Source organism: Chelon labrosus (assembly GCF_963514085.1).
Source record: "Chelon labrosus genome assembly, chromosome: 4".
NCBI classification, from domain to species: Eukaryota; Metazoa; Chordata; class Actinopteri; order Mugiliformes; family Mugilidae; genus Chelon; species Chelon labrosus.
The window spans coordinates 17,451,583-17,475,779 of record NC_140340.1 but is presented as its reverse complement, the minus strand read 5'-3'; positions in this window follow the sequence as shown (position 1 = coordinate 17,475,779).

The following is a 24,197-nucleotide window of genomic DNA, read 5'->3' as shown; positions in this document are numbered from 1 at the left end:
TAAAGGTGGACGACCCAAAGATAGCTGAAGAACGGTTTGAAGCTCAATGCGATGGCTCTGGCAGCTGCCATTTTGTCAGCAGCAGACTTTGCATTACTCCAGTCTAAAAAATAGTCATCTTCAGTAATAAAAGAAGTGGTAGCGTGTGTGCGGAGCTGAGGTGAATGTGTGACACCAAGCACAAAGCTAGCGACCTGGGACAGCGCCCACCTGTCACTCAAAGCGGCCACGGCCCTTAATTATGCATAACTTTAATCCTCAATACAACTTAAACAAGTTGAGTTGTATAAAAAATGGTCACAAATGGATTACTTACAAGAATCTCCTCCTCCGTGTGAGAAGGGATCGCAAAAAAAACAAAAACAAAACACGAATCTAAACAAAGGGGAAAAAAAGTATGAGATAAGATGTACAAAGTAAATTATGGACTTTAAATTATTCACGTTTCTTAATCTCTTCTTACAGCTCAGATGTTTGAATGCCACCAACATACTAACTTAACTTAAACTGTGTTAATAGTTGTCTTTGTGTTGTTGCTTTGTTTTTTTCCTCAGGATTAATTGAAAATCCCAGGGACACCCAGGATCTGTCAAGCAAGTCTTTCATGGCTCGTCACACAAGACTTTCTGAAGAGACTTGTGTGACCGAGATACAACGCGATCCAGTCAACTCCAGCTCCTCGACTCTGGCAAGTTTATAAGACATGCTGCCAACAGATAGAGATTGATGATAGCATCTGATGCAATTTACTCCATGTCCAGGGTTGCTGGTTCACATTCTGTGGTTAGTGGTGAAAATCACAGGTTGCAAAGAAAATCTCCTCTGAATCTGTCTGCTGGAATTGAACTGGGCTTAAACAGCAAAGCCTGTGGATTGGATTTCTTGTTTATCTGTACATGTAGATGGGAAGGGGTAAGGCAAGGGTTCTGTGTACTTCAAACAATTATGCTGACTGGTTACAAAACTGAAATATGCACAAACATTTGCATTCAATGAGATTTAAAAATCATCTTGTGAAATTAGAGTTTGTTTTAATGAGCTGCTTTCCCGGACGCGTTGGCAACATCGAGAGGAACAATTTGTATTTCGATACAATCAGTGTAGCTGGAAGGAGTGTCCACAGACGAGCCACTGTAGAGGAAATGAATCGTTAAAATCAGAAAAATTACCATGTTAACGAGACTAGGCAGGGTAACTTATCAAGTAATCTCTTGATAGGGTATCGGACCAGTTTGATGAATTGTGTGCTGTCTTTTGTTTCCCCTAAATTTATTCTTAATTGCTCCTTGCAATTAGGTTTTACTACAAAGGAGACATCGTGAATGTTCTGTTGCTCCAACAATATCTTGATGTTCATTATGAATGAATGAATAAATGAAGTTGCTGTTTTATAAGGTTTGCATTCCTCTTCAATAATATAAAATGACACAGACACAACTGTATCCTTGGACTGGTGTATACATTAACAGTGTGTTTCCCTCTCACTGACCATCCTATCATGAAAAATGCTTTGGACCTGTATAAGGACTTGGTCAAGATATGGCTCAGTATGTCTTGGTGACTATACAGCTACAACTTGCCATACAGTAACAGTCATTCATTCATTCATTCATCTTCTATACCCGTTTTGTCCTGTTAAGGGTCACGGGGGTCTGCTGGAGCCTATCCCAGCTGTCATCGGGCGAGAGGCAGGGGTACACCAAAATTGGACAGGTCGCCAGTCCAATCACCAATTAACCTAATGAGCATGTCTTTGGATGGTGGGAGGAAGCTGGAGTACCCGGAGAGAACCCACGCAGACACAGGGAGGACATGCAAACTCCACACAGAAAGGCCAGCCGGCCCATGGATTTGAACCGGTGACCTTCTTGCTGTGAGGCATCAGTGCTAACCACCTCGCCACTGTGCCGCCCCATACAGTAACAAAGATCAGCAAATCGGCATCACAAGAGGGCGATGTAAAATTGATGAGAATTCTATAATGCAGCATTTTGTAAAAAGCACTAACTCAATTTTTCACCCAAATGAAAAGTTAGGTGAGAAGTAGGGATGCACCGAATATTCGGCCACTGAAAAATTTCGGCTGAAAATGGCCCAAAAGTGCATTTTCAGTTTTCGGCTGAAAGACTTTTATCACCAAAACAACACGGCCGAAACAGGAAGTTGTGATGACGCAGCCAGCGTGGGCTTGTCTGGAATGGCCAACATGTCTGCGGTGTGGACGTATTTCAATATATAAAGTATTATATAAATATTATAGAAAGTTTTTTTTTGTTTTTATTCCTTTTCCCTTTTCTTCATTTTCGGTTTTGGCCAAGAATTTTCATTTCGGTGCATCCCTAGTGAGAAGATTTAATGTGTGTGAAATATATAGTTCCCAGAGGTAAAGGTTTGTAAAGCTCAAATCAATCAGCTATTTCAGTTGGTAACAAGAGTCGCCTCAGTTGTGTCGCATCAAACTCAAAACCCGTCGGCTTTGTGCTACAACTGTTAGCGTTACAGTTTACTAAATTACATTAAACATTCCACAGCCTCTTGTTGTGCTGCTCATCTCTTTTTGCGTACCCACCCCAGTAGCTGAGACAAATGAGACTCATTTCAGACACTTCTATTAGTAAACTTCAGTGTAGTACTGTATACTAAGTACACTATGTGCTTACTTCTGCAGAATGTACATTTAAAATCAAACACAGCAAGTTGTGCAGTCACCAGAAATGACAATAGCACTTTCTGACTGGCTAATCCACAGAGCTAATGCTGTTTTCACCATTACAGACGAGTAAATTAACCCAATAAATGTAACAATGGATCAAACAACTAAAGTGCTACTTAGTGAAAAACTGTGTAGATGTGTATATGTTGCAGTGTTTAACAGTCTAATCACAACAGCTTCCGCTTTCTCAGCCACTGTTTTAACAATTTTGAAAAGCAGCTGGTGGTTCTCGTCTTCCACTAAGTAGCCAAGATGGCGACCACTGAGAGTGAGATGTTTCCATTATGCAAACAGTTGACACAGTGCGCTAGCTCAACAACTAGTCCGGCTGTAATCAACCAACACAGATTATGATCATTAGTTTGCTTCAGACGTGGCTGTCCCCGTTTGTGTAGTTATGCTAAGCTAAGCTGTGGCAGAGGCTTCATATGTAAACTGGAATGTGATATCACGCGTGATTTCTTATAACACTTTATAAGAAAGAGACTGTGTGCATTTCCAAAAGTGTTTAATGAGATGAGCAGTTTAATGATCCTTGTGAAGAATAATAAATCCTCCGTATAAAAATGAGTTCAGATTCATAACTCAAATACTGATATATTGTTATAGTCTTGGTCTACAGTCTGCACGATGTGTCAATCCCTGACTGTTTTACATAACTCATAACACCGAATCTCCCTTTTATTCAAGGTTGCATTTGAATTTTAAGTAAATGCCAAAGGTTATTACCGTGCGGTCGTGAGATGAGATTTGTGAAGAAACAAGTGGAAAATCAAGTAAGCTCTCCCACCAGACGCCGCTCACATGTTGACATAGACACAGACGGAGGTGAGGTTTTTGTTCTGAAAGGAAATTAGATTTATCCTACAATAGAACCTGAGAGAGTTAAAGATTCAGACAGGAAGAGTGTGAGCAGATGTGGATGTGTGTGCAGGATGAAAGAATGAAACGGCACAGAGGAAACCGTGAGTGTGACTGCCCGTGTGAGAAGAAGACTCTGCTTCTTAAATGACACTTATTTTAGGTGCATTAATTTAATGTCAGTCCGAGTTTCTGAAAATGAGAATGAATTACACTGACCTCCTCCTAAGTGAATTAACATGGGTGATTGTGGATATAATTGCTAATTAGCACGACTCACTGATTCTACAGTCTCACAGGTGGATCATTTTCACTCTCAGAGGGTTTTAAAGGCAGGGGAAACTCATGAACAAAGCCTTTAGATGAATATCAACTTTTCCGAAATGTGATAGCAGCTGCTTCATTTTGGCTAGCTAAAATGAAAAATGACTCGTGATGTAGCACCGCGCACTTAACTACGGTAGGCTGGCAGCGTCAAAGCTTCCATCGAAGTCACAGGTTAACAGAATCATTTTGCATTTGACAGTGCGTCCAGAAATCATATTTCCCTGGTATCACAGATATCTGGTAGCACACACCGCCTTCATAGCCATCAAATACTTCAGAGACAATATCATAATGGGGGACACAAACAACCCTCTTGCCCCTTGACCTCATGGTCTCATAAAAAAGCCAAACTCACTGCTCTTGCTGTCACTTTTCCCAGGGCTGAAATAGGTGAGCCCTTTTGTTTACTTAAATCAAAAGCCAATACAATACCCTGGCAGTTTCTTTCCATCTTTATTTATTTATTTTTTTACCCAGCACTCAGCCGTGGCACGACTCAAACAGATGCCCTTGACTTTTATTAACCTTTCGGGAGGTGAGCTATGATTCAGGGGTGGGCATGAAGTCCCTGGAGGCTGCATTGCAACACAGCCCGATGATTCAAAGAGAGCAGAGGAAATGTAACGAGGAAGAGAGGGAACGGCGGATGAGAGGAGGGCAGGTAGGGCAGGTGTTTCTGACAAATGGAAAACAACAGATGTTTAAAAAGTCTTGTCGCGCTGAGTCCCAGTATCACCACCTGAATGCATAAAGCCTACAACTATTGTTCACAGAGGAATGAAAACTAAATGTGCTATTTTGTCTGGATAGATATTAGTATCACACATCCCCAGCTGGATATCAGTCTTGTATCAGAGCAGCCGCCTGGCTCTAATGCAGCAAAGAGCTCTTCTACTTTACCGGGAGGTTTAGCTATGCTTTGCCAAGTCTACATCCCAGCTTACTCCAGTGCGACAGACACAAAATCTCTCATGAGGGTCAGAGGACATTGCAGGAAATTGTGCTCTCAAGTTTACAAAAGCTGCATTAAGGCAGAGGTGTTATTCTGTATTTTATCTTTTGTCACAAAATGAGCAACCGTAGGTTTCAATTGTATTTCAACAACTGTTACAAGCAGTAAGCCCCCGTGTTGCACTGGGTGACATGTTTCAGTACTGACATGGGCAATCAGTCCACAACTGAAAGCAAAAAAATAAAAATAAAAAAAAATGCCCTGGATTCTTCTGATCGAGTTACAATCGTATTAGAAAGTAGAATATGCAGAGATTTGAGTCTTAAGAACACATTTGGCTCCTTATTAAAGGATCTTGTTGACTTGTCGATGTCTAAACTATACATAAATATTGGTTCAATTATTTTAAATCAGTGTGAAGCAGGTCCTGACAACATGTCAGAATCTGGTAAATCTAGTCAGTGCTCATATGTGACATAAAAGACACCTGCTTTTCAATAATTTGGGCTCATTTTAAGTTTAAGTGCAGAACTGTTGTCTTTCCATTTATGTGTATGCTATGTGAGTAGTTATACAAACATAGCCAAGATTTTTGTATGACGCATGCCTACAGTCTACAGTCCTTTCTCTTTGATCTCCAACGAGGAAATGCTACACCAGTGCTAATCCGTGGTTTTCCTCATCATGTAATCCTTCCTCTGGATGCAGTGTTTCTTCTTTATCTTCATAGATTTCGTTTTATTCAATCCGAGACCCAGAGACAGTGAATTCATAGAACCCAGTTTACGTTTGTAACCTTTAATTCTCCACCATAGGCTGCTGCCTTTAAAAGGGGTTCTGTTTACAGTCTTCACCAGACAAGTCACCTCTTGTGGTATTCACAGTATTGTTAGTGGACACTTTGGAGTGAAAGGGGCACTCCTGAAGACCTTCTATGACTCAGTAGTGGCATCAGCCATCTTGTATGGAGTGGTCTGCTGGAGCAGTGGCATCAGAGAGGGAGAGGAAGAAGCTGGATAAGATCATCAGGAAGTCCAGCTCTGTCCTGGGCTGCCCCTTGGACTCAGTGAGGGAGATGGGTGACAGGAGAGTTCTGGCTAAACTGTCCTCCATGCTGGACAATGAGTCCCACCCCCTGCACGGTGACCTGACGGGACTGAGGAGCAGCTTCAGTGACAGACTTCTTCACCCTCGATGTGTGAAGGAAAGATACAGAAGGTCTTTCCTTCCTGCTGCTGTTAGGCTCCACAACGAGCACTCTTAATATGTGCAATATATCTATTATTATATATCTATTATTATATCATTTCTGCATGCTGTTGCAAACTGCAATTTCCCCATTGTGGGACGAATAAAGGTTTTTCTTATCTTATCTTATCTTTCAATAAATTGAGTTCACAAGGTGTGATGTCTTCAGAAATGGCAGAAATAGATGTAACTTGATATAGTTTAAATGTATGTAGTTTTCTTTTTAAATTTATATGTTTGAGAAAAATGGGGACATTCCAGCGGCCTTATACTTTCACTATGTCTTTTACTACACAGTGTCACCACTTTAAACCAATTTTGGTGTACACAACTTCCTGTCCTGACCAAGAGCTTACCAGTTCCATTTGAAGACAGTAGCTGTTGCTGTAGCCTTCTCCGTCCCTCACTATAGCTTCAACCTTAACATCTAAATATCCTTTGATCTACAAATCAATGTCAGTGCTGAACTCCAATAAAAAGTAATCAAACTCATACTTCTGGTCATCATATCTCTATGCTCTTTTCTTGTGCACACTATGTGGCAAAAGTGCAAAGCTAGACTCCGGGTAGGCGAAGACACAGCAGTTTAAAATCAATGCAACACTCATTCATGGACTGGATGGAAGACAGTGAGTTGACTGTGGTAAATACATTCATTCATTCATTCATTCATTCATTCATTCATCCATCCTCTGTGACCGCTTGTCCTGTGAAGGGTCGCAGGTGAGCTGGATTCTTGATGCCATCAGGCGAGAGGCGGGTTACACCTTGTACAGGTCTCCAGTCTAACGCAGGGCTAAGAGAGACAGACAACCATTCACACTCACATGCACACCTACGGCCAATTTATCACCAATTAACCTAACTAACATGTGTTTGGGCAGTGGGAGGAAGCCAGAGTACCCGGAGAAAACCCACACAGACACAGGGAGAACACGCAAACTCCACACAGAAAAGCCCCAGGCCCCATGGATTTGAACCAGGAACCTTCTTGCTGTGAGCCATCAGTGCTAACCACCATGACATTGTGCCGCCGTGTGGTAAATACAGTTTTTGTTAAATGCAGGAAACCTCCAGCAACACCTCACCACATTAAATTGTGGGCTAAGCTGACAGTAAGTAAATGGGAAGCACATGTGACCTGTTTTGAAAGGGGGAAATTGCATGCCACAAGCTGTGTCTGTGTACTGAATAATAAGACTCAATGATACTCTAAGGTATCTTTGTCAATCCTTTTAAAAAAAAAAAAAAATCCAAACCCATTCCCGAGCCCGCTTTACACATCCACTATGTGATGACAAACAATAGTGAAAGCAGCAGTGATCCATTAATCCACAACAAAAGACCATTCATAATCATTTAACCTTCGTGCCCAATTTCATGCATATATAAAATAAGAACTTGACTCTTTTCTTTTGAGTCTACACCTGTATTACGTGCACACTGGCTCCCGTGGAGCTTCAGGGAGCAACAAAGGAGAGTTCCACATTAAATAAAAAATGAGCAAAGTGAGGGAAGTTTCATTATTCATCTCACACTGGCATGCCCAACTCCCCAGCTTCCTGAAGGGAACACTATGAAATTTCAATTGGCATCATTCTATGTGTTGAGTTTTAATGTCAATATCGCAGACACTCTTCAACAGCCTCGCAGCCTCCCTTCTGACTCCTACAAGAAACTTCAAAGGAGCACTTCTCTGAATTCCTCAGTCTTGCATTAAAAATGTTAACCTTGGAGACATGCTAACTACCCGACCGTGTATGTTGGCGAATTCCAATGAAGATCATTCAAGACAAGGAAGAAAAGAGGAGTTAGCCATGCCCTGCCTGTCAATCTGCCCATCTTCCCATCCGACCATCAGCCTGCTTCTCCCCTTGCATCTACAACATGTTCCCTTCATTCTTGGAAAGATTTCCGAATCAGCAAAGAACACTGCCAGCATTTACTGTAAAAAAAAAAAAAAAAAAAAAAAAAGTCTGCAAAGACATACACTAAAACTTCTGTTGTGCAACACTCGTGTTAACAACGATGCACATATGGTACTTTATACCTGTTGTGATCTGAATGCAAGAAAAGACACAACAACTACTTGGAAAAGCTGAGCTGGTTCTTTTGGGGCTTGTGTGACTGCTGCTCACTTAGCCTCAGGTGTGGAGCTCTAATGGTTGGCAGCAAAGACTCCACCTGAGTGCCAATGTGCTCATAATGTTGCCAGTGCTTTGGAGATAGTATCAGAGGTACACTGGCAGGAATAACTGTGCAGGTGCTGTAGTTATACTTTGGTATACTACATAGTGAATGACATACTATCCTCCAGCAACATGATAACACATGGAATCCCACAAGACAATAGAAAAACTCTTATTGTCTCAAGAAAAAAATCTCAAGGTTCAGTATTTGCAGGCAATGTACGGTGACTTCAGGAGGGAAAACCTGTGATTAGCATACTCTATCTTGATCTACTGTAATTACTATCACAGGAAAAATGGTTAATAAACACAATCAGGGCTGAAACTAATTATTTTCAGTTAATCCATTTGATTTATTTGATTTTCTGAGTTGTGATTAATCCATTGGTAAACCACTGAATAATAACCGCTAAATTGTAAACAGATCATCTGCTATTAAACACTCTATTCAAACATAATCAAAATTAACAGAACTTCCCAGATTAAACTTTTAAATTTATTCAAACTATAATGATACTCATATTACTATGCCATACATATCATATACACCGATCAGGCATAACATTATGACCTTCCTAATATTGTGTAGAGGGGAAGGGCCTCTGTGGATCAGGCTTGTTCCAGTGCATCCCACAGATACTCGATCAGTTTGGGATCTGTATCAGGCTGGCTATGGCTGCTGCCATCATGGAGTGTCATTGCTATGGGGTGGGGGTGCCTGGTGTGGTCTTTGTGGATGGCACATGTCTCAGTAACATCCACACGAATGCCAGGTCCAAAAGTTTCCCAGCAGAACACTGAATTGTCACAAGATGGTCAATGTTATTTACTTCTCCTGTCAGTGGTTTTAATGTTGTGGCTGATCGGTGTGTATAAAGTCACAAAAAATCACAAGAGTGAAGATTTCCGTCTGGTTTGACCTAATTAGAAAAGATGTTGTGTAGTATATTCTATCGTTAATTAGAAAAAGACAGTGCTGATTATAATTTAACGGCCATTAAATGGTTTGAGCTGTATAATTTATTTTAGAAACCTTTTAGAAATAGGTTGCTCACACCCACTTAATTAATGTTAATTATCTTGTTAATGGAAATGTACATCGTTTAAGTTTTATAGGTCTAGCTGTACAAAAACAAACTGCTTACAACTTGGAAACATGCTGGAAAGCTTTGCTGCCTGACTAGCCTTTAGCATCTGCTCTGGAGAGTCTTTGTTGAGTTCTCGTCTGGAAAAAAAATAAAATAAAAAAACTATAAGGACTGTAACAACCCAAATATTGCCTTACTCTTTTGAGGTCAGAAAGCTGCCTCAGTTTAAAAAAGTCGTCCACTTTTGAAGATTAGATTTTCTGGCATTTTTTAACATTCCTTGAAGAAGAAACCACCCATCTGGACATGAACATATGCCATGTAAATCAACGTATTGATATTATAAAACGCAACACTAAAAATGTTTTCCGAACTCGGCAGGATTTGATTCTAGCATGTGAATTTAGGAGCTCTGTAAAGACAGATTTCCACGCTCTAATTATCAGTGTGATGCCCTCAGGGTTTTAATATTGTTAAAAACTGCAGGGAGCTGTGTGGTCATGGATTATTCATAACTTAATAGACAGTAATAATTATTTATTTAAACGGGAAAAGTAAGTTGTGAAAGTGTTTTGCAACAATAATATTAAAATATTAAGTTACACATTTGCCATAAACAAAAAAAAAAAAGCGTTGAACCTACAGAGACAATTGTAGAACCAACAGACCGCCCCATCTGCTACAGCTGATGACCTGCCCAGTGGTTTTAAATAAAAATCTGTCTGGATGACGGTCTGGCCTCATTTCATTTGAATTAAACTCCTTGCAAAGACAGACAAAAATCCCCTTTCCCCTCTTGCCCTCACTTAATATATGGAGAAGTACGAATAATCCTCATAATGTTCATCTCATGCAGCTGGGAATCTCAAGAAAAGCATTTATACATAATGCGAGCTGTCCATCTGATAGACCTGTAAGGAATAGATTATCATCATCATCCCTGCACATTTGGAACACCCACACAGTCTCTCAATCGTTGCATTTAGAGAGGGCATGAATGGGAAGGAAAATGTCATTAGTGAGATGGGTAATCTGTTTCTGGAGAGGAATCAAAGATCATAATTGGATTTTCTTCAAGGCTGCTCAAAGCTTTTCGGAGTCTCAGCCCGCTATCATATTAATGATTGTAAGCCGACTGAACTTGAGAGTGAGCTTGGTGAAAAACGGCCTCCTCCACAGGTGCCGCCTATAACTTAAATCAGACTGCAGTGACTGTGCTGTCGAAGAAAAAAAACCTCCCACGAGGTTTAACTGTTTCAGCGGATTCACATCATATGAAAGACGGGAAAGAAGAAGGGAGGAGCAGCCATTGATGAAACGCCACAAAGTGAATATATACATGACAAAATGGGTTTATTCTGAAGTACTGAATGACTCAGTCGACAGATTGCTAATCCAGCCATCAAACAGACATAGTCTTAACTTTACAAACACAACTAGTTACGCAGCATTTTGTGTCTTTGCATGCTGAAACAGTGAATAAGATGCTGTAGTACGAGGAATACTTGAGCATTATGAAAACTGCAATATGAGAGCTGGAATGATTAGCATTATCAAAGTCGTCCAAAATAGTCAACATTTGCAAAGGTAATTAGACCTCATCTTGAAAAGATGTTTCGGATTAAAATGTAAAAATACCCATACCAATCAGGCTTAACATTATGACCACCTTCCTAATATTGTGTAGGTCTCCCTTGTGCCTCCAAAACAGTTGTGACTCATCAGAGAATGGACATGGGCCTTCAGAGGGTGTCCTGTAAAAGAATGTGGTTAGTGGGGGCATTTGGGTCCTATGAGTTGAGGGGAGGGGCCTCTGTGGATCAGGCTTGTTCCAGTACATCCAACAGATACTTGATCAGTTTGGGATCTAGTGAATTTGGAGGCCAGGTCAACACCTTGTGCTGTTTTTCATGTTTTTTTGAGTTGTTCCTAAACCGTTTGTGTGTGTGCCTGTGTCAGGCTGCATCCTGCTGGGGATGGCTGCTGCCATCAAGGAGTGTCATTGCTATGGGGTGGGGGTGCCTGGTCTAGTCTAGGTGGGTGGTACATGTCTAAGTAACATGAATGTCAAGTCCAAAGGTTTTGCAGCAGAACATTGTATTGTCACAAGATGAATTGGATGGATATTTACTTCTCCTGTCAGTGGTCATAATGTTATGGCTGATTGGTGTAAGAACAAGCATGTATGTCATATACTATTTTTTCCTCACCACACTAACTCACACATCTACTAACATTTTGCCTGTTTTCACCACTGCGTTCGCCTTGATCTAATTTATGATATTCAGATGTAAAAACAAATGTCAACACTTTTGTTTTTACATCACAACACTAAGCAAGCCGTCACTTCAGCCAGCGAGAAATGAGAAGTTTGCTTTTGTCTGCCTGAAAAAGATTTAAAGGGCACATTGGCTACATGGACAGTATACAATAAGATACATGCGTTTACACACCACACATTACTAGGAATAGAACTTTTTTGAGGAGCACAAAGTGGTTCTGCAGCATCAAATCTACCAGAAACATAAAGAGTTTTCCTTTTGACTTTATTGACAACATTGAATTTGTTCAATCGAAGGAGATGATCAACAAGGACCCACGTCATTCATCAATCATCCATCCAGGCTTCCAGACTTTGTTTTGCTATCATCGTGTTTCTTTCTGTCACCTGATGTTTACCCCACATGGGACAAACTCATGCTCATTATTCAGTGGATCAACAGTTTACATCGTGATTAGGCCCTGATATTTTCTTACTGAATGGATAATCAAAATGTTTACACCCTTTGAATCAGACTGAAGCTTCCTTCTGATCAGTCTGTTCTGACTGAGGTGTTCACACAGCGCTTTTCTATTCTAATTGGAGGATTATTAAAACTATTATCGGAGTAATATTGTCCATGTAAATACAGCCATTGTTTACTGGAAAAGGGACTGTCAAGTTTAATAGGTGTAGCAACACTTAGTAGTTAGCAGTGCAGGGCTCAGAAAACATTCAGTTGCTATAAAAGTCCGCTACACCAAAAGAATATTAACAAAACAGCTTCAGCAAGTTGGGGAGAATCACAGGTTGCATCAAACATGAAGACCGAACGCTGACACTTCAAATCCCTCTTCCTCAGAGTGAATCATGCAAATGAGCTCCACTTTACTTCTGACATGTATTGAAAGCTTACAGCTACAGTTTTCATTTAAGTTTTAATACAAAGAATAATTGAATAATCTTGTTACGCGCTGCACAGACAGCTGTTTCAATTAATCTGCCGGACAACATGAAAATGCATCAGCCAGAGAAGTAAGCTGGCTTTGGAAGAAATGTCTCCCTGTGCAATGTAAACTTAATAATTAGTACAAGTTAGCACAAGTCTGCAAGTTTTCGAATCTTTCATAGACTTTTTTTTTTCTTAAAGGCAGATGTGCATGAGCTTCTAAGAAGTTACTGTAGAGTGTGAAATTCCATCACATCTCTGCTCGATATTTCTGACGTCTAACCAGATGGCAGCTCTGCAGTTATGGAAGAAAGTGGCTATAATCTGAAGTGTTACCAATCCGGAGTGCTTGGAAAATTTCTGTAATGGTGCGACACACCATTACAGCAGTCTGTCATTTCTCTCCCAGCTGTGCCCCCTCAAACTTGTGTTTTATTACAATTATACATTAAGCTTTTGAATCAGACTTAGGAGAGCAGCAGAGGCATGAATTTGGAAGATAACAGACCAAAGACATATCAAACATCACTACCGCTGCCACTGGTGAATGGGTTTTTTCCTGCAGCTCCCGAATAAATCAAGAGTGGTTGGATTCGTAGTGGGACTTTGTTAACAATGACTTTCTTGCAGATCGTTGTCTTTTTCTCCCTCTTGAGCTGTACGCTGTCAGAGGATGGCTTTCTGATGCCACTCTTGCCAAATCTCGGAAATCTTCACCTCACGCACCTGACAAAATCATGTTTCAAATCTTTGGTTTAGGTCAGGCTGGTGTCAAGTCCTCTGGCCAAGTGTTTGGAGAGGAGTCAGACAGGGGGTCCAGTGGAGGACAAGGAAAGGATCAAGACGCTTTCTCGTTTTTTGTGATGAGCAGACCTGTGCCAGCGCTATGCTCAAAGGTCTGCACAGCAGCTGGAGTGGCTGTGTTTTCTATACGCGAGGGAGAACGCGAGGGGAAGCATGGGGTGAGATGAACATGTTCCTCTGTCATCATTCAGGCCGGAGGAGATCCACTTCATATAACATGATCGGGGCTTCTCTCACAGTGTAATGCTTCACCAAAGAACCGATGAGCCACAATATTAAAACCAGTGAAGCGAGTAACAATGACGATCTCGTTATAATGTTATGTTCTTCTGGGAAACATGAGTCCTGGCATTTACTGTCATACCTACCAGTACTTGAACATTGTTGCAGGCCAAACACAATGCTATGGCAACAGCACCATGGCTGCATATGTTCTCCCTCTAAGCAATGCACAGACACCCGGCAATCCAAAAGATACAAAAGAAAACGGGACTGATCAGACCAGGCCACCTTTCCCCACTGCATCACGGTCCAGTACTAATACTGCCATGAGCATAGTAGACCCTGACTGGTCTGATATGACAGCCCCATGCAAAACAAACTGTGGTTCCCCGTCTGTGCTGTTGCTGTTGACATATTTCTATCACAATAGCACTAAACTGGACCACATCTGTCAACCTTCACTCCCCACGTTCAACAGTGAGCACGGTCACCAAATTTTGCTCGGTCAATGTCGCTCAAATCCTTTCACGAGTCTATTTTTCCAGTTTTTCTGCACATCAACTTTGAGGACAAAATGTTCACTTGCTGCCTAATATACACCAATCAGCCAATTGTGTGTGGATTAAGCAATCCTTGCTGCAATTTTCAAGTCAAAGCTTCCCAAAACGTTGAGGTTCCCAAACTAAATACCACACTGTGTGCACTGATCAGCCATAACATTATGACTTCAGTCATAATCGCAGGTCAAGTGAAAAACACGTCCTCAACATGCCACCTGTCAATGGGTGGCATACACCAATCAGGCATAACATTATGACCACCCCCACTAACAACATTCTGCTGCCAGACACCACAGGACACCCTCAGAAGGCCCATGTCCATTCTGTGATGAGGCGGAACTCATCGCCGTATACCACCCATTGACAGGTGGCATGATGAAGAGATAATCAGTGTTATTCACATGACCAGTGATCATGACCAGGTGGTCATAATATTATGGCTGATTAGTGTATGGAGTGTAGTATTCAGTTTAGGAACTTTAGGGAAATTTAGGGAAGCTTTGGCATGGAAATTGCAAATAGGATGGCCAAGAATTACATTTGTGTTTTAGGGGGGAGTCAGACCATCATTAAGACAGTAACAGGCTCAGATCACCCCCTTGTTCACTCATTTACTGCTCCCTTTATAACATGGAGGTACTCAAGTAGTAATAAGAAGTAATTTGAAATTTGAAACACTTGGTTATTAGCGTCTCTTTGCAAAGTCGCTGACAGCCGTTGAATTACTCCACTGTGATTTTTGGTGCAAACCTTTACATACAATCCAACTGGAAACAACACTTAAAAAGATAAAACATAAAACCACATAATAATATAAAATTAGTGTTGAGTAAGTAAGAGTAAGGACGACTAAGGTCAAACCATAATAATATGTGTTCAATGTGTGTTGTACAATGGTAATCATATACTGTAATACATGGCACATTACTGCAAGTCACATGGATTAACCTAAAAGCTGCAGGCTTGTACCTATACTGTATATGTTAATTATACATTAGCAGTACCTTGAATATATAAATAATTTGCACAATGTATACATACATATACAGTGTGCTGTATGCAGACAGTGCAGTTTGTCATGTTATGAGGAAAAACAAGCCTTCGCTTTCAGAGGAGGGTGTTGGCAGCTGGCAGAAATGATTCCCTCTCGTTTTTTTTGTCTCTGTCACCGCAGAGCAGAGACAGCCTCTTACTGAAAGAGGTGCTCTGCTGTTTGTCCGGTAGGTCTTAGAGGGGATTTGAGAAGTTCTCCATGATGCAACGGTTTGGTGCAGTTTGACGTTTTGACAGAGGAAGAGTCTGGTTCTCTTCAACCAGGCAAACTTCAACCTCCCGACTCTCTCATTTCAAGTCTTGTTCATAAAGTTGTTCAAGGAAGCAGAGAAGAACTTTGGTTAACCCAAGATAGATCTAACTTAATCTGGAACAGATATCCAGTTCTTCAGATTGACCTGATTTTTCATTTATTTTTTATTTTAGAGGCTGACATTTGACCTCATTGTCCAAATAAAATAAAATGTTTGGCAATTTGGCAAATGCAAACACAACCAGACGAGTAAAGTGCTGTTTTATGGATTTAACCGACACATATAAGTACATAAAATGATACATGAAAATAAATGAGCTTAAATGGTTATCAAACCATCCATTAAACTATATATAGTGTGCAGCATGTCAACCAATTAACTGTTAACAATGTGGAAACAAGCCCTCAAGTGTGTCTATGTGCCTGAAGTTCGAGAGGCTTCCACAGCTGGCGTGAAATAGCCACAGGGAGCATCAGTCAGACATTAATATCTCAGAGGGATTTCTCTGTCAGGTTGCATTTTTATTGCATCATGTCTCTCCTGCCTCTCAGTGGCCCACACGAAGCCTGTGGTATAGAGAAGCAGCTTGAGCTGACCCATCCCGCCACATTATTATGTCTCTATAAAACAGACGTCATTAACCATTCCAAAGCCAATGAAGACTAAAGAGACGCTTTAGACTCTTGTTTTCTCAGAGAAGCGTGGCTTTGAATGTGGACGTGTTTGCTGTGTTATCACAGAAGAGGACATGTTTACTGACCCCTGAAGGCAGCAGTTGTTAACCCTGTTGCAGTATCAGGAAGACCATTTGGTCTAAATGGAGGTCACAGCCCAGTATATTAGGAATGAATCCAGTATACAGCCAGTGTCAGGTGATAACAGGAAGTAGTGTTCTCTGTAGGAAGCAATGTGCAAACTAAGGCTACTAGACGGCTTAAACTGCATACACAGCAGATAGTTGTTTACACTGCAGAGCTCCCCTCTAGATTTTCCACACCACAGGCTCCATTTGGGTCCTCAACTCCTTAATATTCACTTGAAACAAAACGACAACTCTTCCAAATTAGACGGCCGTTTTGTGCAATCTGCAAACGGATTACAGCGCCAGCGCAGGGACGTTACCATAACATTACATAACATTACTTCCTTCACTGAAAATGGTCACGTAGGCAAACCAGGTTGTGTTTTGAGTCCTTGTGTCTAACGACTAGACACAATCAGTGCATCCAAGATTGATATGTGGCTAGCTAAGCTGGTGGTAGTCACATAAAATCAATAATCAATCAGAAATGCAAATATTAGTGCCTTGGTACATTACTGGAGTTACAAGAAAATGTGCTTGAAGTACTAAAAGTAAAAGAAGAAAACTGTCCTCTTGTGACTGTTATACTATTATACATTACAACCTTTCTTCATATTAATGTCGTTGGTTGAGGTGCAGCTCATGCAACTATTATGGATTCATCTTCCGATTGCTGTCTCCGGGGGACTCTGGTGGTTTCAGGCCGGGTTTTGCAAAGCGTCTCGAGACAATTTTTACTGTTACCGACGCTATATATATAAAATTTAATTGAACTGCATTGGATTTATCTGTCTCCACGGTGCGATCACAATTATCCAGAGCAGAAATCAATTTAGATTATTTTTATAAATAATAAAAAAGTTAAACTGCAGATGTTCACATTTGTCAATCACGACTTTTCCTTTTTTTTTTTTTACACTCAAAACTTTGGTGTAGGACTTGGACTTGAGTGGAAAGCCTTGAGTCTCACTTCTGGCTATGACTTGGGCCCATCTCTGTATCTATAAATGATCAATGAGTACAGTGCATGTAGAAAGCCAGTAGACAACCCAGGTGTGATCACTGCAACTATGCAGTTCCTTCATATTTTGATGCCAAAACACTTTGAACATACTCTGGTGTTCAGCATTATTACTGTCTCAGTCTGACGATTTGTTTCCAGATGATATCGGGCAAAAGTCTCATGACAAGAATGAAATTTAATATGCAAAACATTTCGGTTTCCTTTTAGGGCACAGTTGCCTGGCCACTGTATCACTGTGTGCCTGTGTGTGTGTGTGTATGTGCGTGTATGCTAATTTCCATTCTAAAATCTCAAACAGAGCCGTGCTGATTTGAGTCCTCAATCACACGCAGGTAGACCGAATCACCTGTAGTGGTGGATTTGCCGGGGCCATTTGTATTCAAGGTTGATTACTTGTACTGTGTCATTTGCATTATCAGAGACTCAGCACTAATGAGACTCCTGGTTTTAGGCCTTAATTGGATTGCTTCACCACAGTCCCTTATTGATATTTGCATGCCACAGTTCATCATGATAAGTAATGAGAAGATTATTCACTGGAGGTATCCAATTGCAAACTCCATCTGTGAAGTAGAGGGGGCACTGTCCATGCTCGGGTTCCCAGGAGGGGGCGGGGTGAGAGGGGACAACAGCGCACGGTGACAAAACACGCACGGACGCACATACGCAACAGTAGATGGTGTGTGTTCCAGCCAGAGCCTGACTGCTGATCCACCTTTAGACCCCATATCAGTTCATGTTTACCATTTCAAGAGGTGGTTGTTGTTGTTTACCTGCTCAGTGCTATTATGGCTTCTAAAAGAAATAAATTGCTGCTGTGCAAGCCAACCAAACATCTGCCAGGGAGCAAGGTAAGGGGATTAAAAAGAATGCAGCTACCTTAGAGGAACGTAATCTGAAAAGAAGCATTTGCAAAATAAAAGACCTGGGATTGGAGAGGCTTGGGAACCTATATAGCTAATTTCTTTCACCTGATAATACCTCTACTCTATAACTACATGGCGTGCAACGCTCTCAAAGCCATCAATCACACTCATGGAAGGAATCAGAGCGTTATTTGAACTTATATGTTTTCCACTGCAAAGTACAACCAGCAGAAGAACCCTAGAAATATGTCGATAAAGCTACGGGACAAAGGCAGGTAATGAAACAAAACCTGCTCATCGAGGACGTATTTGTCTAAAAAATCAAAATGGCTCGCAAAATGCTGCACAGATGGCCATCAGAGAGTCGAGGCACTTTGGCCGGAATTCAAAGAAATCCCTTTCTATCATTATAACTTGTCAATTAGCTTGGAAATGGCTGGGCATCTGTGTAACAACTGTAGGCTCTCACAAACGTCGTCCTATTGTAATTTAAAGCATGCTGTGATTTGTGTATGTGGAGGTTTTTCTCCTAAAATATTATTCACCTAGTTCTGCATTTTTTATGAATCACTGGAGTAAAAATGCAAAAAGACGAAGCTATTGCATCAAAGGCAAAGCTTTCTTGCATCGCATTTCCTCCGAGTTTGGAGTTTGTATCTGCAGCGCATGAGACGCAGGGTTTTTGCACGGCGCTGCGGTGTTTTCTGTCCTGGACTCACCCAGCACAATTAGTCATTTGGCTACCTTCAAAGATGTGAACGGCTACAACCAGACTGAAAACGGAGGAATGCTGACAAGTGTCGCCTCATCCCTGCTACCATCAATCCCCCGAGCTTCCACTGTGGACAACTCCGAGGTTCATGACTGCTGATTTGGTGCAGTGTGAGTCCCATTAAAAAACATTCCTCGCTGCTTGATAGTCAGCTTTCAGAAAAATAAAATGGGGCTTGCAACGGAACCACATATTGCAGTCGTTTCACAGATTTTCACATCTTTCCTAAATGCATTTCAGCACCTGGGGGGTAGATTTAATGGATGGATGGATAACGTGGCTTTAATGGATTCATGTGCACATAAAAAAACTTTAATTTTTTATTTTTTTAATGAGGGGCCATTTTCATTTCAGGTTTTTAAAGGACATCCTGATTGTGCAGGAGAATGCCAAAATGTATTTTTTTTCCTGCAGTGTTTTCAAACCTTGCTGACATGTCAAACATGATATGGCTACATCTGCAATTGTCAAAGCGTTGGTCTCTTCTGACCTGAACTGGGAGATGGGAATACGCCCAGAGCAGTATTTGACACCTCAGTGAATCTCATTACCATAAAGCAGGGTAGAGAAAAAGCCACACTTACGCAGCATGAAATATATAACAGCGTCCCTCCGCCAGCTGTGCCGTCATAGCTCACGGTCCAAGCATGACGAGCGTCGCATAGGAGCACAATTGTTTTGTTTTGGGGGGGGAATTAATCGGTAGTGAAAATGTTAACAAAAACCAATACGGTTACTTGGTGTTTACTTCCTTTTAAGGTGGATGAAAGCAGCCTACTGCCGTGCCCGCTGGTGTGATGCCGGTCTCAGAGTGGTCAGTGCAGCATAAACTTGGCTACGGCTCCCACCGCTTGGCCTCTCCTGCTTTATCTAATCACTCAGACATGGCCAGGCCTCAGGCATGCTGCCCTAACTCTACACTAGCTTCGGGCAAGGTTGAGGCAGAGGGTGCATGGGCTAAAAGCGCATCCACAGTCATATCCCCAAGATTATCTACAGTAACACTCATACATCCTCTGCACTTCTCACCTCTTTTTTTTTTTTTTTTTTTTTTTCCACTCTCTCCTTTTATCTCACTGACATTCATTTTGTATTCAAGTAAAATGAACCCTTTCGCCGCACAGGAACATTTCGGCTAATTAAATATGAGATATGTGAGCACACTGAAGGAAATATGTGGAGAAGATTTGCTAATTCTGCTCATAATTAATTCCAAGTGATTCTGCTAACAACCTTGTTCATACAAGACAAACAAAAGCACAAATTAGCCTTTACAAAATCCCAAGCACTGAATGTGCATGTAAATTAGGAGCAAATTAGTGGGAAACTTCCATAGCAGTATAAAAGAATAAATATTTTACCCATGCATACAAACTTTAGTTCCTTTTGGGTTTTTTTTTTTATGTCATATAGTATACGGGAGCCGCAGTAAAGCCATTGAAAACAAAAGGGAAGGTCACTGATTTGTCTCTACTCTGAGAAAAAATCAAATCTCACCACTTCCACAAATGTGGAGGTTTTATGCAAAAGTTCTTCCGAGACCGAGCGTCTGACTTTCCCCCCGCTGCCCCGAAGCGCAACACCCAGCTAAAAACTCATATGTTGCATCAGTAATCTCTCCACCTCTCTCAGTGTCTTATTGGCCGCGGGTCTACCGAGGCATCAAAGCGGCGAAGGATCCAGAGAAGGGAGGCCTCCTCTGTATGCTTCCTCTGATGCTGTGGCAGATGCAGTGCTTTCAAAGCATAAAGAAGTCGGCATGGGCGAACGACGGTTGAAGGCTTCCAAAGGAGAGCTGGCTGCCAGATGCAACTTTCCCTCTTTTTATGCGCTTTAATTAAGGCAATGGGAGAAATATTTTTAGAAATTAAACTAAGAAGTATTATTTCATTATGTGTCAGACCTTTAATAAGCCATGACATTTCCTTAGTGTGGCTTTCTTTTTATGGGCTTTAAAGTGACACATCACATTCATTTAGATGTGCCAAAACTGTCACCTACAGTCCTATACAGTAAATATGATGAATAATCCATGACGACCAAAGTAGAGGATTAAAGTGAATGCACAAGGAGATATGTAGCAGAGTAAATACTTAAGGATATAATGAGGACAATTATACTCTCTGTGCTGTGAAAATAGCCTAAAAAGAGAGCGGGAGATGACATTTCTGATTTATTCCACTTAACAGTTTGTTAGACTAACTGCTAATCATCTCTTGGCTCCAATTACTGTATATTTCAAGATGGACAGATGCTCCATCCATAGGTTTTCCAAAGAGGCGTTCGGAAGCCCAGTGTGGGTGGTACCGGCCGTCACCATCTTGACATACGCCCGACTCCTCCTAACTCTCCGCTAATTCAAAAATGGGCAAAGAGGTGGAGTTTGAGTGACGGGTGATGCTGACGCAGACAGATAGTAATCTGAGATGGCACCCACCTGTCACTTGAAGCAGCTCTGGCCTTAATTATGCATGACCCTAAGCTTTAATACGATTTATATCCGTCATATGAAATATTCATCCCCATTCAGTTGTCATATATAAAGAAAACAGCTATAGGGACCCAAGTATTTTTTTAAATAATTTTTTTGTACCATGTTTGTTTCTGCTTAAAGTTAGATATTTCAACATTTTTTTTTCCCTTTGGCAGTATCGCATTGCTTCATTATTCAGACCTGGAGGATGCAGCGTGCTTGGCTCCAGTTTCTTACTAAACGGACAGAACATTTGGATCAGTCTTCTCCTCTAACTCTCCACAAGAAAGAGAGTAAATTTACTTGACAAAATGTTATAATATTTCCCTTAAATTCCCTTAAAAAGAAAAAAGAAAAACAACAGCACTATAAAGAAATATAATAGCCACCAAGGGGATCCATATTTAAACGAGCAGTTTCGGTATTCATCAAGAAGTTTTGCAAGTTTAGCTGAAATGAGCTGCAAGCCCCGCCGTCATTTCAGTACCCCAAGCGGAGGGTGTAATTAAACCCACACTGAAATATTTCCATCGTATTCGGTCTCTGCAGACAGCACGGATTCCTCTGGCAAACCGCGCGCTGCCAGCTACAGTACGTGGGGTCAGTCTCTCAGGCGTGTTTAGCCCGGCCTGCCTTATCCCCTGTTCAATCTTGCCTTTTGTTTTCCTTCATGAAAATAAATGAAACAGCGCAGTCATCTGCAGAGGCGCGCAGAGCCCTCTTGACTGAGGAGGCCTTCGGGCTTCGTCAGGCTTTTTCGGCACGTTGTCATGGCAGTTGAGAGAGAGTGAGGGAGAACATTGCAGCCCAGTGCTGCCGCGGAATGACAATAGGAAAAGGGCTACAGAGGGGATTGCTAATGCAGAATGCCAATCATAGCAATGTTGTTCTAATGTGTCGTATAAATGACATGTAATGGAGGATTCTCCTGAAGGACAAATAACTTACTGGGAAAGAAATGTTGACCGAGGTGGGCTGTGGTAGAGAGGATTTGCAAAATAAAAATCTGACGAGTGCATCTTCCAGAGCTATATTTCACTAGTTTGCTCACAACTTACAATGCAATCTAAAACACTACTAAACCTATGTCATTATTTCCTCTATGACTGTTAATCCATACTGTGCAGGATCTGAATAACGCCGCTGATTAGAAGGCAGAACAATGGGTCTAATGATGCTTAATGAGGCGGTTCAAACAGGCTGCCCTCAAGTTCAATTCACGGCGTTAGATCTGAAAGTTTTACAGAGTTTGCGGGGGTCTTATAGTTCAACCTTCTTATATGGCTTTATTTGCTCAAAGGCTGCAAGTTTAGAGGGATAAAGAGCCAACCCAGGAGAGAGCAGTGAGGTCTTAATGAGTTACGTAACTTCCCTGGCACCGCACATCCTCTGATGTAGCACCAGCCCAAGATTTTGGAGGACTTAAGTCTAATCCACAGATGGAGGGAGATTTGCAGGTAGACAGGCTGGAATTCTTATTTGATGGCTTTCTTTTTTCCAAGCAGAGAGAGACATCAGCAGCCCGGTTTACACAGTGACAGATAAAGAAAACTGAATTTGTATTGACCTCAAGTGATGGTAGAAAATGCGTACAGTTGTTTGCTTATTCTGCTGATTTATGAAGTGAGAAGAAATACAAGCCCTGCAGTAAACAGACATTAAAAATTCAAGATGGGAAAAAAAAAACAGTAACCGTGTCGTGTTCAGACTAAACGGGATTTGCATCCAGGGTTTGTGGATATTTAGGGGAGTCCATTCTTCCCTCTGTCCTACTGCCTGCCACACAACCCCAAAGGAGAATATTTATATTTACAATGCGTCTCCTTTTCTTCCAAGCATACCTCAAGAAGAGCTCACGTCTGACTTCATTTGTCCACAACACTTGTTTTGTAAAAGACTTATTCAGGTAAATCAATGTTGACTTTTGTGATGAGGCTGCAGGTGAGGTTTTCCTCCGGTCACTCATCTGAGTTAGACCCAGTTTGGTCATCACGCCTGCACAGCTGAACAGAGCAGCACCGCCCCTGTGTCAGCTAAACCGTCAAGCAGCTCATTTGCAGTGTTTTGCTTTGCCTTTCTGACCAGCACACATGCAGTTTTATTTGAGCCTTTTTTTGGTCTTTGAAATCTTGACTTCCACAGTTCCCCTTAACAGCCATTTGCTAATGACGTTTCAGACGATGGAAATTGCGAACTGGAAGAGATTTAGTACATTTTTATATCCTTCCCTTTGCTTTGTAGACAGCAATTAGCTTCATTTTCAGACCCTCAGTCGGCTGCTTAGAGAAGCCCATGAAGTGTCATAAGATTTATCAGCAGAAACTCTCTGAGGACAGTTGTTGACCTGACTTATGATACCCAAAGAGTTCATTGATGTAACGTAATGTCAGAACGTTTTAAACTATTTTTGCTGCAGGGATTGCATTTAAAATCGGTAATATGATGTGTGATGGTTGTCATATATGTATGTAACACATACACCGATCACCCACAACATTAAAACCACTGACAGGAAAAGTACATAACATTGACCGTCTTGTGACAATTCAGTGTTCTGCTTGGAAACTTTTGGGCCTGGCATTAATGTGGATGTTACTTAGACGTGCACCACCCACCTAGACCAGACCAGGTACCCTGCTGAGAGAAATCAGATGTGAAAGTTTGACTGGTGAAAGTTTTTGACCGTTGTGTAACCTCTTGCTTATGGTACTAGACACCATAATTAGATTGAACATACAATCACGTCATAGGGAACTGGACGCAGCCATCTGGCATCTAAT